This window comes from Lampetra fluviatilis, unplaced genomic scaffold (genome assembly GCF_964198595.1).
Source record: "Lampetra fluviatilis unplaced genomic scaffold, kcLamFluv1.1 SCAFFOLD_730, whole genome shotgun sequence".
Taxonomy (NCBI): Eukaryota; Metazoa; Chordata; class Hyperoartia; order Petromyzontiformes; family Petromyzontidae; genus Lampetra; species Lampetra fluviatilis.
Window position 1 is genome coordinate 22,647 of NW_027620522.1, and position 12,785 is coordinate 35,431.

At 55.5% G+C, this 12,785-nt stretch overlaps 1 long non-coding RNA gene across 1 annotated transcript in view; it reads right to left on the minus strand.

Annotated features, from left to right (window-relative positions):
• The window catches only part of LOC144954011 (uncharacterized), a 31,093-nt gene extending 18,746 nt beyond the window's left edge, over positions 1–12,347 (minus strand). Inside the window, exon 1 of the long non-coding RNA XR_013641004.1 lies at positions 12,206–12,347. This is a non-coding gene — a long non-coding RNA (uncharacterized LOC144954011). The remainder of the gene's footprint in view (positions 1–12,205) is intronic.
• Between the last annotated feature and the right edge of the window lie 438 nt (positions 12,348–12,785).

A 12,785-nucleotide genomic window follows, 5' to 3' on the forward strand; every position in this document is an offset into this window, starting at 1 on the left:
TGTGTTGGTGAGTGTGGTGGTGAGTGAGTGTGGTGGTGAGTGAGTGGTGAGTGAGTGTGGTGGTGAGTGAGTGGTGAGTGAGTGGTGAGTGAGTGTGGTGGTGAGTGTGGTGGTGAGTGTGGTGGTGAGTGAGTGTGGTGGTGAGTGTAGTGGTGAGTGTGTTGGTGAGTGTGGTGGTGAGTGAGTGTGGTGGTGAGTGTAGTGGTGAGTGAGTGGTGAGTGAGTGGTGAGTGTGGTGGTGTGTGTGTTGGTGAGTGTGGTGGTGAGTGAGTGTGGTGGTGAGTGAGTGTGGTGGTGAGTGAGTGGTGAGTGAGTGGTGAGTGAGTGGTGAGTGAGTTGGTGGTGAGTGTGTGGTGAGTGTGGTGGTGAGTGTGTGTGGTGGTGAGTGGTGGTGAGTGTGTGGTGAGTGTGGTGGTGAGTGAGTGGTGAGTGAGTGTGGTGGTGAGTGTGTGGTGAGTGAGTGTGGTGGTGAGTGTGGTGGTGAGTGTGGTGGTGAGTGAGTGGTGAGTGTGGTGAGTGAGTGTGGTGGTGAGTGTGGTGGTGAGTGAGTGGTGAGTGTGGTGGTGAGTGAGTGGTGAGTGTGGTGGTGAGTGAGTGGTGAGTGTGGTGGTGAGTGAGTGGTGAGTGTGGTGGTGAGTGTGGTGGTGAGTGTGGTGGTGAGTGAGTGTGGTGAGTGTGGTGGTGAGTGAGTGTGAGTGTGGTGGTGAGTGAGTGGTGAGTGTGGTGGTGAGTGAGTGGTGAGTGTGGTGGTGAGTGAGTGGTGAGTGTGGTGGTGAGTGAGTGGTGAGTGTGGTGGTGAGTGTGGTGGTGAGTGTGGTGGTGAGTGTGGTGGTGAGTGAGTGGTGAGTGTGGTGGTGAGTGAGTGGTGAGTGTGGTGGTGAGTGAGTGGGTGAGTGTGGTGGTGAGTGTGGTGGTGAGTGAGTGGTGAGTGTGGTGGTGAGTGAGTGGTGAGTGTGGTGGTGAGTGAGTGGTGAGTGTAGTGGTGAGTGTGTTGGTGAGTGTGGTGGTGAGTGAGTGGTGAGTGTGGTGGTGAGTGAGTGGTGAGTGTGGTGGTGAGTGAGTGGTGAGTGTGGTGAGTGAGTGTAGTGGTGAGTGTGGTGGTGAGTGAGTGGTGAGTGTGGTGGTGAGTGAGTGGTGAGTGTGGTGGTGAGTGTGGTGGTGAGTGTGGTGGTGAGTGTGGTGGTGAGTGAGTGGTGAGTGTGGTGGTGAGTGAGTGGTGAGTGTGGTGGTGAGTGAGTGTGGTGGTGAGTGGTGAGTGAGTGTGGTGGTGAGTGAGTGTGGTGGTGAGTGGTGAGTGAGTGTGGTGGTGAGTGTAGTGGTGAGTGTGGTGGTGAGTGAGTGGTGAGTGAGTGGTGAGTGAGTGTGGTGGTGAGTGAGTGTGGTGGTGAGTGGTGAGTGAGTGTGGTGGTGAGTGTAGTGGTGAGTGTGGTGGTGAGTGAGTGGTGAGTGAGTGGTGAGTGAGTGTGGTGGTGAGTGTGGTGGTGAGTGTGGTGGTGAGTGAGTGTGGTGGTGAGTGTAGTGGTGAGTGTGTTGGTGAGTGTGGTGGTGAGTGTAGTGGTGAGTGTAGTGGTGAGTGTGTTGGTGAGTGTGGTGGTGAGTGTGGTGGTGAGTGTGGTGGTGAGTGAGTGTGGTGGTGAGTGTAGTGGTGAGTGTGTTGGTGAGTGTGGTGGTGAGTGTGGTGGTGAGTGTGGTGGTGAGTGAGTGTGGTGGTGAGTGTAGTGGTGAGTGAGTGGTGAGTGTGTCTGAGTGTGTTGGTGAGTGTGGTGGTGAGTGTGGTGGTGAGTGTAGTGGTGAGTGTGGTGGTGAGTGTGGTGGTGAGTGTGGTGGTGAGTGTGGTGGTGAGTAGTGGTGAGTGTGGTGGTGAGTGTGGTGGTGAGTGTGGTGGTGAGTGTGGTGGTGAGTGTAGTGGTGAGTAGTGGTGAGTGTGGTGGTGAGTGTGGTGGTGAGTGTGGTGGTGAGTGTGGTGGTGAGTGTAGTGGTGAGTGTAGTGGTGAGTGTTGTGGTGAGTGTGGTGGTGAGTGTAGTGGTGAGTGTGGTGGTGAGTGTGGTGGTGAGTAGTGGTGAGTGTAGTGGTGAGTGTGGTGGTGAGTGTAGTGGTGAGTAGTGGTGAGTGTGGTGGTGAGTGTGGTGGTGAGTGTAGTGGTGAGTGTGATGGTGAGTGTGGTGGTGAGTGTGGTGGTGAGTGTAGTGGTGAGTAGTGGTGAGTGTGGTGGTGAGTGTGGTGGTGAGTGTGGTGGTGAGTGTGGTGGTGAGCGTGGTGGTGAGTGAGTGGTGAGTGTAGTGGTGAGTGTAGTGGTGAGTGGTGAGTGTAGTGGTGAGTGTGTTGGTGAGTGAGTGAGTGTGGTGGTGAGTGAGTGGTGAGTCGTGTGGTGGTGAGTGTGGTGGTGAGTGTGGTGGTGAGTGTGGTGGTGAGTGTGGTGGTGAGTGTGGTGGTGAGTGTGGTCGTGAGTGTGGTGGTGAGTGTGGTCGTGAGTGTGGTGGTGAGTGTGGTGGTGAGTGTGGTGGTGAGTGTGGTGGTGAGTGTGGTCGTGAGTGTGGTGGTGAGTGTGGTGGTGAGTGAGTGGTGAGTGAGTGGTGAGTGTGGTGGTGAGTGAGTGGTGAGTGAGTGGTGAGTGTGGTGGTGAGTGAGTGGTGAGTGTGGTGGTGAGTGAGTGGTGAGTGTGGTGGTGAGTGAGTGGTGAGTGAGTGTGGTGGTGAGTGAGTGGTGAGTGTGGTGGTGAGTGAGTGGTGAGTGAGTGGTGAGTGTGGTGGTGAGTGAGTGGTGAGTGTGGTGGTGAGTGAGTGGTGAGTGTGGTGGTGAGTGAGTGGTGAGTGAGTGTGGTGGTGAGTGAGTGGTGAGTGTGGTGGTGAGTGAGTGGTGAGTGAGTGGTGAGTGTGGTGGTGAGTGAGTGGTGAGTGTGGTGGTGAGTGAGTGGTGAGTGTGGTGGTGAGTGAGTGGTGAGTGAGTGGTGAGTGTGGTGGTGAGTGAGTGGTGAGTGAGTGGTGAGTGTGGTGGTGAGTGAGTGGTGAGTGTGGTGGTGAGTGAGTGGTGAGTGTGGTGGTGAGTGAGTGGTGAGTGAGTGTGGTGGTGAGTGAGTGGTGAGTGTGGTGGTGAGTGAGTGGTGAGTGAGTGGTGAGTGTGGTGGTGAGTGAGTGGTGAGTGTGGTGGTGAGTGAGTGGTGAGTGTGGTGGTGAGTGAGTGGTGAGTGTGGTGGTGAGTGAGTGGTGAGTGTGGTGGTGAGTGAGTGGTGAGTGTGGTGGTGAGTGAGTGGTGAGTGTGGTGGTGAGTGAGTGGTGAGTGAGTGTGGTGGTGAGTGAGTGGTGAGTGAGTGTGGTGGTGAGTGAGTGGTGAGTGTGGTGGTGAGTGTGGTGGTGAGTGAGTGGTGAGTGTGGTGGTGAGTGAGTGGTGAGTGAGTGTGGTGGTGAGTGAGTGGTGAGTCGTGGTGGTGAGTGTGGTCGTGAGTGGTGGTGGTGAGTGAGTGGTGAGTGAGTGGTGAGTGTCTCTGTGTGGTGAGTGGTTCCCTCACCCCCGGTGAGCTTGGGGATGGTGCCCAGCTTGTTTGTGATGGTGAGTGAGTGGTGAGTGTAGTGGTGAGTGAGTGGTGAGCTCCTCACCCCCGGTGAGCTTGGGGATGGTGCCCAGCTTGTTTGTGATGGTGAGTGTGTCTCTGTGTGTTGGTGAGGTGGTGAGTGAGTGGTGAGTGAGCTCCTCACCCCCGGTGAGCTTGGGGATGGTGCCCAGCTTGTTTGTGATGGTGAGTGAGTGGTGAGTGTGGTGGTGAGTGAGTGGTGAGTGTAGTGGTGAGTGAGTGGTGAGTGAGTGGTGAGTGTTTGTGGTGGTGAGTGAGTGTGGTGGTGAGTGAGTGTGGTGGTGAGTGTGGTGGTGAGTGTGGTGGTGAGTGAGTGTGGTGGTGAGTGTAGTGGTGAGTGTGGTGGTGAGTGTGTTGGTGAGTGTGGTGGTGAGTGAGTGGTGAGTGTGTTGGTGAGTGTGGTGGTGAGTGTGGTGGTGAGTGAGTGTGGTGGTGAGTGAGTGTGGTGGTGAGTGTGGTGGTGAGTGTGGTGGTGAGTGAGTGTGGTGGTGAGTGTGGTGGTGAGTGAGTGGTGAGTGTGTTGGTGAGTGTGGTGGTGAGTGAGTGTGGTGGTGAGTGTGGTGGTGAGTGAGTGGTGAGTGTGTTGGTGAGTGTGGTGGTGAGTGAGTGTGGTGGTGAGTGTAGTGGTGAGTGTGTGGTGAGTGTGAGTGGTGAGTGTGGTGGTGAGTGAGTGAGTGTAGTGGTGAGTGTGTTGGTGAGTGTGGTGGTGAGTGAGTGTGGTGGTGAGTGTGGTGGTGAGTGAGTGGTGAGTGTGTTGGTGAGTGTGGTGGTGAGTGAGTGTGGTGGTGAGTGTAGTGGTGAGTGTGTGGTGAGTGTGAGTGGTGAGTGTGGTGGTGAGTGAGTGAGTGTAGTGGTGAGTGTGGTGGTGAGTGTGGTGGTGGTGAGTGAGTGTGGTGGTGAGTGAGTGGTGAGTGTGCTGGTGAGTGTGGTGGTGAGTGAGTGTGGTGGTGAGTGTAGTGGTGAGTGTGTGGTGAGTGTGAGTGGTGAGTGTGGTGGTGAGTGAGTGAGTGTAGTGGTGAGTGTGGTGGTGAGTGTGGTGGTGGTGAGTGAGTGTGGTGGTGAGTGAGTGGTGAGTGTGCTGGTGAGTGTGTCTCTGTGTAGTGGTGGTGAGTGTGGTGGTGAGTGGTGAGTGTGGTAGTGAGTGTGTGTCTATGTGTGTTGGTGAGTGTGTTGGTGAGTGAGTGAGGTGAGTGAGTGGTGAGTCTCTGTGTGTCTCTGTGTAGTGGTGGTGAGTGTGGTGGTGAGTGTGTTGGTGAGTGGTGAGTGTAGTGGTGAGTGGTGAGTGAGTGGTGAGTGTGTCTGAGTGTGTTGGTGAGTGTGGTGGTGAGTGTGGTGGTGAGTGTAGTGGTGAGTGTGGTGGTGAGTGTGGTGGTGAGTGTGGTGGTGAGTGTGGTGGTGAGTGTGGTGGTGAGTGTGGTGGTGAGTGTGGTGGTGAGTGTGGTGGTGAGTGTGGTGGTGAGTGTGGTGGTGAGTGTGGTGGTGAGTGTGGTGGTGAGTGGTGAGTGTGGTGGTGAGCGTGGTGGTGAGTGAGTGGTGAGTGTAGTGGTGAGTGTAGTGGTGAGTGGTGAGTGGTGAGTGTAGTGGTGAGTGAGTGGTGAGTGTGTTGGTGAGTGTGGTGGTGAGTGAGTGGTGAGTGTGGTGGTGAATGTGTTGGTGAGTGTAGTGGTGAGTGAGTGGTGAGTGAGTGTGGTGGTGAGTGAGTGGTGAGTCGTGGTGGTGAGTGTGGTGGTGAGTGTAGTGGTGAGTGTAGTGGTGAGTGTGGTGGTGAGTGTAGTGGTGAGTGTGGTGGTGAGTGTAGTGGTGAGTGTGGTGGTGAGTGTAGTGGTGAGTGTAGTGGTGAGTGTGGTGGTGAGTGTGGTGGTGAGTGTGGTGGTGAGTGTGGTGGTGAGTGTGGTGGTGAGTGTGGTGGTGAGTGTAGTGGTGAGTGTGGTGGTGAGTGTGGTGGTGAGTGTGGTGGTGAGTGTGGTGGTGAGTGTGGTCGTGAGTGTGGTGGTGAGTGTGGTGGTGAGTGTAGTGGTGAGTGTGGTGGTGAGTGTAGTGGTGAGTGTGGTGGTGAGTGTGGTGGTGAGTGTGTTGGTGAGTGTGGTGGTGAGTGTAGTGGTGAGTGTGGTGGTGAGTGTAGTGGTGAGTGTAGTGGTGAGTGTGGTGGTGAGTGTAGTGGTGAGTGTGGTGGTGAGTGTGGTGGTGAGTGTGGTGGTGAGTGTAGTGGTGAGTGGTGAGTGTAGTGGTGAGTGAGTGGTGAGTGTGTCTGAGTGTGTTGGTGAGTGTGGTGGTGAGTGTGGTGGTGAGTGTGGTGGTGAGTGTGGTGGTGAGTGTAGTGGTGAGTGTGGTGGTGAGTGTGGTGGTGAGTGTGGTGGTGAGTGTGGTGGTGAGTGTGGTCGTGAGTGTGGTGGTGAGTGTGGTGGTGAGTGTGTTGGTGAGTGTGGTGGTGAGTGTAGTGGTGAGTGTGGTGGTGAGTGTAGTGGTGAGTGTAGTGGTGAGTGTGGTGGTGAGTGTAGTGGTGAGTGTGGTGGTGAGTGTGGTGGTGAGTGTGGTGGTGAGTGTGGTGGTGAGTGTGGTGGTGAGTGTGTTGGTGAGTGTGGTCGTGAGTGTGGTCGTGAGTGTAGTGGTGAGTGTAGTGGTGAGTGTGGTGGTGAGTGTGGTGGTGAGTGTAGTGGTGAGTGTGGTGGTGAGTGTGGTGGTGAGTGTAGTGGTGAGTGTGGTGGTGAGTGTAGTGGTGAGTGTGGTGGTGAGTGTAGTGGTGAGTGTAGTGGTGAGTGTGGTGGTGAGTGTAGTGGTGAGTGTAGTGGTGAGTGGTGAGTGTAGTGGTGAGTGAGTGGTGAGTGTGTCTGAGTGTGTTGGTGAGTGAGTGGTGAGTGTAGTGGTGAGTGGTGAGTGTAGTGGTGAGTGAGTGGTGAGTGTGTCTGAGTGTGTTGGTGAGTGAGTGGTGAGTGTGGTGGTGAGTGTAGTGGTGAGTGTGGTGGTGAGTGTGGTGGTGAGTGTGGTGGTGAGTGTGGTGGTGAGTGTGGTGGTGAGTGTGGTGGTGAGTGTGGTGGTGAGTGTGGTCGTGAGTGTGGTGGTGAGTGTGGTGGTGAGTGTGGTGGTGAGTGTGTTGGTGAGTGTGGTGGTGAGTGTGGTGGTGAGTGTGGTGGTGAGTGTGGTGGTGAGTGTGGTGGTGAGTGTGGTGGTGAGTGTGGTGGTGAGTGTGTCTGAGTGTGTTGGTGAGTGTGGTGGTGAGTGTGGTGGTGAGTGTGGTGGTGAGTGTGGTGGTGAGTGTGGTGGTGAGTGTGGTGGTGAGCGTGGTGGTGAGTGAGTGGTGAGTGTAGTGGTGAGTGTAGTGGTGAGTGGTGAGTGGTGAGTGGTGAGTGTGGTGGTGAGTGTGTTGGTGAGTGTGGTGGTGAGTGTGGTCGTGAGTGTGGTGGTGAGTGAGTGGTGAGTGTGGTGGTGAGTGTAGTGGTGAGTGGTGAGTGGTGAGTGTGGTGGTGAGTGTGGTGGTGAGTGTGGTGGTGAGTGTGGTGGTGAGTGTGGTGGTGAGCGTGGTGGTGAGTGTGGTGGTGAGTGTGGTCGTGAGTGTGGTGGTGAGTGAGTGGTGAGTGTGGTGGTGAGTGTGGTGGTGAGTGTGGTGGTGAGTGTGTTGGTGAGTGTGGTGGTGAGTGTGGTCGTGAGTGTGGTGGTGAGTGAGTGGTGAGTGTGGTGGTGAGTGTAGTGGTGAGTGGTGAGTGGTGAGTGTGGTGGTGAGTGTGGTGGTGAGTGTGGTGGTGAGTGTGGTGGTGAGTGTGGTGGTGAGCGTGGTGGTGAGTGAGTGGTGAGTGTAGTGGTGAGTGTAGTGGTGAGTGGTGAGTGGTGAGTGTAGTGGTGAGTGAGTGGTGAGTGTGGTCGTGAGTGTGGTGGTGAGTGTGGTGGTGAGTGTAGTGGTGAGTGTGGTGGTGAGTGGTGAGTGGTGAGTGTGGTGGTGAGTGTGGTGGTGAGTGTAGTGGTGAGTGTAGTGGTGAGTGGTGAGTGGTGAGTGTAGTGGTGAGTGAGTGGTGAGTGTGGTGGTGAGTGTAGTGGTGAGTGTGGTGGTGAGTGTAGTGGTGAGTGTGGTGGTGAGTGTAGTGGTGAGTGTGGTGGTGAGTGTAGTGGTGAGTGTGGTGGTGAGTGTAGTGGTGAGTGTGGTGGTGAGTGTGGTGGTGAGTGTGGTGGTGAGTGTGGTGGTGAGTGTGGTGGTGAGTGTGGTGGTGAGTGTGGTGGTGAGTGTGGTCGTGAGTGTGGTGGTGAGTGTGGTGGTGAGTGTGGTGGTGAGTGTGGTGGTGAGTGTGGTCGTGAGTGTGGTGGTGAGTGTGGTGGTGAGTGTGGTCGTGAGTGTGGTGGTGAGTGTGGTGGTGAGTGTAGTGGTGAGTGTGGTGGTGAGTGTGGTGGTGAGTGTGGTGGTGAGTGTGTTGGTGAGTGTGGTGGTGAGTGTGTTGGTGAGTGTGGTGGTGAGTGTGTTGGTGAGTGTGGTGGTGAGTGTGGTGGTGAGTGTGTTGGTGAGTGTGGTCGTGAGTGTGGTGGTGAGTGTGTTGGTGAGTGTGGTGGTGAGTGTAGTGGTGAGTGTGGTGGTGAGTGTAGTGGTGAGTGTAGTGGTGAGTGTGGTGGTGAGTGTAGTGGTGAGTGTAGTGGTGAGTGTGGTGGTGAGTGTGTTGGTGAGTGTGGTGGTGAGTGTGGTGGTGAGTGTGTTGGTGAGTGTGGTGGTGAGTGTGGTCGTGAGTGTGGTGGTGAGTGTAGTGGTGAGTGTAGTGGTGAGTGGTGAGTGTAGTGGTGAGTGAGTGGTGAGTGTGTCTGAGTGTGTTGGTGAGTGAGTGGTGAGTGTGGTGGTGAGTGTAGTGGTGAGTGTGGTGGTGAGTGTGGTGGTGAGTGTGGTGGTGAGTGTGGTGGTGAGTGTAGTGGTGAGTGTGGTGGTGAGTGTAGTGGTGAGTGTGGTGGTGAGTGTAGTGGTGAGTGTGGTGGTGAGTGTGGTGGTGAGTGTGGTGGTGAGTGTGGTGGTGAGTGTGGTGGTGAGTGTGGTGGTGAGTGTGGTGGTGAGTGTGTTGGTGAGTGTGGTGGTGAGTGTGGTGGTGAGTGTAGTGGTGAGTGTGGTGGTGAGTGTGTTGGTGAGTGTGGTCGTGAGTGTGGTGGTGAGTGTGGTGGTGAGTGTGGTGGTGAGTGTAGTGGTGAGTGTGGTGGTGAGTGTAGTGGTGAGTGTGGTGGTGAGTGTGTTGGTGAGTGTGGTCGTGAGTGTGGTGGTGAGTGTGTTGGTGAGTGTGGTCGTGAGTGTGGTGGTGAGTGTGGTGGTGAGTGTGGTGGTGAGTGTAGTGGTGAGTGTGGTGGTGAGTGTAGTGGTGAGTGTAGTGGTGAGTGTGGTGGTGAGTGTGTTGGTGAGTGTGGTGGTGAGTGTGGTCGTGAGTGTGGTGGTGAGTGTAGTGGTGAGTGTAGTGGTGAGTGGTGAGTGTAGTGGTGAGTGAGTGGTGAGTGTGTCTGAGTGTGTTGGTGAGTGAGTGGTGAGTGTGGTGGTGAGTGTAGTGGTGAGTGTGGTGGTGAGTGTAGTGGTGAGTGTGGTGGTGAGTGTAGTGGTGAGTGTGGTGGTGAGTGTGGTGGTGAGTGTGGTGGTGAGTGTGGTGGTGAGTGTGGTGGTGAGTGTGGTGGTGAGTGTGGTGGTGAGTGTGTTGGTGAGTGTGGTGGTGAGTGTGGTGGTGAGTGTGGTGGTGAGTGTGGTGGTGAGTGTGGTGGTGAGTGTGGTGGTGAGTGTGGTGGTGAGTGTGGTGGTGAGTGTGGTCGTGAGTGTGGTGGTGAGTGTGGTGGTGAGTGTGGTGGTGAGTGTGGTGGTGAGTGTAGTGGTGAGTGTGGTGGTGAGTGTGGTGGTGAGTGTGGTGGTGAGTGTGGTGGTGAGTGTGTTGGTGAGTGTGGTGGTGAGTGTGGTGGTGAGTGTGGTCGTGAGTGTGGTGGTGAGTGTGGTGGTGAGTGTGGTGGTGAGTGTGTTGGTGAGTGTGGTGGTGAGTGTAGTGGTGAGTGTGGTGGTGAGTGTAGTGGTGAGTGTGGTGGTGAGTGTGTTGGTGAGTGTGGTCGTGAGTGTGGTGGTGAGTGTGTTGGTGAGTGTGGTGGTGAGTGTAGTGGTGAGTGTGGTGGTGAGTGTAGTGGTGAGTGTAGTGGTGAGTGTGGTGGTGAGTGTGTTGGTGAGTGTGGTGGTGAGTGTGGTGGTGAGTGTGTTGGTGAGTGTGGTGGTGAGTGTGGTCGTGAGTGTGGTGGTGAGTGTAGTGGTGAGTGTAGTGAGTGTAGTGGTGAGTGTAGTGGTGAGTGAGTGGTGAGTGTGTCTGAGTGTGTTGGTGAGTGAGTGGTGAGTGAGTGGTGAGTGGTGAGTGGTGAGTGTAGTGGTGAGTGAGTGGTGAGTGTGTCTGAGTGTGTTGGTGAGTGAGTGGTGAGTGTGGTGGTGAGTCTATGGGTCTCTGTGTAGTGTTGGTGAGTGTGGTGGTGAGTGAGTGGTGAGTGTGGTGGTGAGTGAGTGGTGAGTGAGTGTGGTGGTGAGTGAGTGGTGAGTGAGTGGTGAGTGTGTCTCTGTGTGTTGGTGAGTGAGTGGTGAGCTCCTCACCCCCGGTGAGCTTGGGGATGGTGCCCAGCTTGTTTGTGATGGTGAGTGAGTGGTGAGTGTGGTGGTGAGTGAGTGGTGAGTGTAGTGGTGAGTGGTGAGTGAGCTCCTCACCCCCGGTGAGCTTGGGGATGGTGCCCAGCTTGTTTGTGATGGTGAGTGTGGTGAGTGTGGTGGTGAGTGAGTGGTGAGTGTAGTGGTGAGTGGTGAGTGTGGTGAGTGTGGTGGTGAGTGAGTGGTGAGTGTAGTGGCGAGTGGTGAGTGAGTGGTGAGTGTCTCTGTGTGGTGGTGGTGGTGAGTGAGTGGTGAGTGAGTGGTGAGTGTGGTGGTGAGTGAGTGGTGAGTGTGGTGGTGAGTGAGTGGTGAGTGAGTGAGTGAGTGTGGTGGTGAGTGAGTGGTGAGTGAGTGAGTGAGTGTGGTGGTGAGTGTAGTGGTGAGTGTGGTGGTGAGTGAGTGTGGTGAGTGAGCTCCTCACCCCCGGTGAGCTTGGGGATGGTGCCCAGCTTGTTTGTGATGGTGAGTGAGTGGTGAGTGTGGTGGTGAGTGTGGTGGTGAGTGTGGTGGTGAGTGTGGTGGTGAGTGTCTCTGTGTGTTGGTGAGTGGTGAGTGTCTCTGTGTGGTGGTGGTGGTGAGTGAGTGAGTGGTGAGTGGTGAGCTCCTCACCCCCGGTGAGCTTGGGGATGGTGCCCAGCTTGTTTGTGATGGTGAGTGAGTGGTGAGTGTGGTGGTGAGTGAGTGGTGAGTGTAGTGGTGAGTGGTGAGTGAGCTCCTCACCCCCGGTGAGCTTGGGGATGGTGCCCAGCTTGTTTGTGATGGTGAGTGTGGTGAGTGTGGTGGTGAGTGAGTGGTGAGTGTAGTGGTGAGTGGTGAGTGTGGTGAGTGTGGTGGTGAGTGAGTGGTGAGTGTAGTGGCGAGTGGTGAGTGAGTGGTGAGTGTCTCTGTGTGGTGGTGGTGGTGAGTGAGTGGTGAGTGAGTGGTGAGTGTGGTGGTGAGTGAGTGGTGAGTGTGGTGGTGAGTGAGTGGTGAGTGAGTGAGTGAGTGTGGTGGTGAGTGAGTGGTGAGTGAGTGAGTGAGTGTGGTGGTGAGTGTAGTGGTGAGTGTGGTGGTGAGTGAGTGTGGTGAGTGAGCTCCTCACCCCCGGTGAGCTTGGGGATGGTGCCCAGCTTGTTTGTGATGGTGAGTGAGTGGTGAGTGTGGTGGTGAGTGTGGTGGTGAGTGTGGTGGTGAGTGTCTCTGTGTGTTGGTGAGTGGTGAGTGTCTCTGTGTGGTGGTGGTGGTGAGTGAGTGAGTGGTGAGTGGTGAGCTCCTCACCCCCGGTGAGCTTGGGGATGGTGCCCAGCTTGTTTGTGATGGTAAGTGAGTGGTGAGTGTAGTGGTGAGTGAGTGGTGAGCTCCTCACCCCCGGTGAGCTTGGGGATGGTGCCCAGCTTGTTTGTGATGGTAAGTGAGTGGTGAGTGTAGTGGTGAGTGAGTGGTGAGCTCCTCACCCCCGGTGAGCTTGGGGATGGTGCCCAGCTTGTTTGTGATGGTAAGTGAGTGGTGAGTGTAGTGGTGAGTGAGTGGTGAGCTCCTCACCCCCGGTGAGCTTGGGGATGGTGCCCAGCTTGTTTGTGATGGTGAGTGTGGTGAGTGTGGTGGTGAGTGTCTCTGTGTGTTGGTGAGTGGTGAGTGTCTCTGTGTGGTGGTGGTGGTGAGTGAGTGAGTGGTGAGTGAGCTCCTCACCCCCGGTGAGCTTGGGGATGGTGCCCAGCTTGTTTGTGATGGTGAGTGTGGTGAGTGTGGTGGTGAGTGTAGTGGTGAGTGTGGTGGTGAGTGAGTGGTGAGTGGTGAGCTCCTCACCCCCGGTGAGCTTGGGGATGGTGCCCAGCTTGTTTGTGATGGTGAGTGAGTGGTGAGTGTGGTGGTGAGTGAGTGGTGAGTGTGGTGGTGAGTGAGTGGTGAGTGGTGAGCTCCTCACCCCCGGTGAGCTTGGGGATGGTGCCCAGCTTGTTTGTGATGGTGAGTGAGTGGTGAGTGTGGTGGTGAGTGTGGTGGTGAGTGAGTGGTGAGTGTGGTGGTGAGTGGTGAGTGAGCTCCTCACCCCCGGTGAGCTTGGGGATGGTGCCCAGCTTGTTTGTGATCTCAGCTGTCAACACCCCAAACTGTTGGCTGTATGAATCGAGCAGAGAGGACGTCGCCATCTTGGTAAGGGGTGGCGTCAAGTGGTGGTGGGCGGGGCCACACAACCGTCTCCTTACCCAAGATGGCGGCGCGAGCGGATGTGTGTGTGTGTGACGTCACGCCACTTAGTGGCGAATGGCGGTTGGTGTTGTTGGTGGTGGTGGGGGGGGTGATTTCCGGCGACGTCACTTCCGGAATTAATGACTGCGAATTTCCGGAAGATGTCGATGAAACGAGAAAATATCTTCCGGAAGATGTCAATAAAACAAGAAAATGTCTTCTGGAATCAATGTTGAAGATAGGGGAGGTGTTCTTCCGGAAGATGTCAATAAAACAAGAAAATATCTTCCGGAATAAATGTTGAAGATAGGGGAGTCGTTCTTCCGGAAGATGTCAATAAAACAAGAAAATATCTTCCGGAATCAATGTTGAAGATAGGTGAAGTGATCTTCCGGAAGATGTCATTAAAACAAGAAAATGTTTTCCGGAATCAATGTTGA